The sequence below is a fragment of the Aplysia californica genome, unplaced genomic scaffold, assembly GCF_000002075.1.
Source record: "Aplysia californica isolate F4 #8 unplaced genomic scaffold, AplCal3.0 scaffold00410, whole genome shotgun sequence".
Lineage (NCBI taxonomy): Eukaryota > Metazoa > Mollusca > Gastropoda > Aplysiida > Aplysiidae > Aplysia > Aplysia californica.
The window spans coordinates 638,748-640,106 of record NW_004797680.1 but is presented as its reverse complement, the minus strand read 5'-3'; positions in this window follow the sequence as shown (position 1 = coordinate 640,106).

The following is a 1,359-nucleotide window of genomic DNA, read 5'->3' as shown; positions in this document are numbered from 1 at the left end:
TAGTAGTAGTAGTAGTAGTAGTAGTAGTAGTAGTAGTAGTAGTAGTAGTAGTACATCATCATCATCATCATTATTATTATTTGTTAGTTGATATTGCGAGATCCACCATTGCACTGTATTTTTTAGTTTCAGTAAACGATTTATTGCTTTTTCGAAGCAGTTAGGTCATATAAGTGCCGAAGATTAGAGATGTTACATACAGGAGAGTAACAATACGAAAAACAAAAGAAGGAGGAGAGTGTGTGTATGGTAGATCTTTGATAGAAAAAAAGGAGCAAACCACCCCACAGTATCCACCAACCACTCACTCCGTTACACTTTGCTGCTCTATAACATTTTGTCTCAAAACGCACGACAACCAATGATTTTATATTGCTTCTTTGTTGTTGTTGTGGTGGTGGTTGTTGTTGTTGTTGTTGTTGTTGTCGCTGTTGTTGTTTTTGTTGTTGTTGTTGTTTCATCAGAAGCATACTTCTCTGGAAACCAACTGTCAGTATTCTTCAGTTTCTTCTTCATCAGTCTTTTCTTCATCAGTCTTTTCTGCACATTTCGCTTTGCCAGTATTAAGAATAAAAGGCCTAGAATCTACTTAAAGAAATTCAGTGACGATTAAGTAAATGACAAAACTGTGACGATTGCTAACTTACATCTTTACTGTTGTTGTTGTTTTTTGTTTTTTTTTTGTCGGAGGACATAAAAAGTCTAAATATTGCCGCAAACATTGCTATACCCAAAGTCAAAATATCTTCCCTCTTCTCTTCAACCTTCTTTTCTTCAGCCTTTTCCTCTTCACCCTTTTTCTCTTCTCCCATCTTTTATTTCCTCTACTTCTCCTTCTCCTTGTTCTCTTCTCCTTTCTTTCATTTCCCCTACTTCTCCTCCTCCTTCTTCTCGTTTGCTTCTTTTTTTCTCCTTTCAGTCTTCTCAAGTAAGTATTATAAATAAGTCCTTGGTCCTCTTAAGTTGTTACATGTACTCGGTTCGTGGATCGGTTCCTTTACAGCCACTGCAGCGCTCTCTTGGACTAAGTAACTATATCTGTAAGGCTGTAATATCAATACGAGGCTTGGTCTGCGCCTTTTGTGTTGCTTCGAATCTGAGTTGTGTTTGTTTGATTGTTCTTTTGTGTGTGTGTGTGTGTGTGTGTGTGTGTGTGTGTGTGTGTGTGTGTGTGTGTGTGTGTGGGGTTTGGTCTCTCCCCCGAACAGCCTATTGATCGTGAACCAAATCTACACATTTCCGATAGTCGGCAGCAGGAAAGCCCTCCTTCAGAAACTCTGTCAGACATGACATTGGGCTGAAAGGCACACGCTCAAAGGCAACTGGATTAACACCACCACCACCACCACCACCACCACC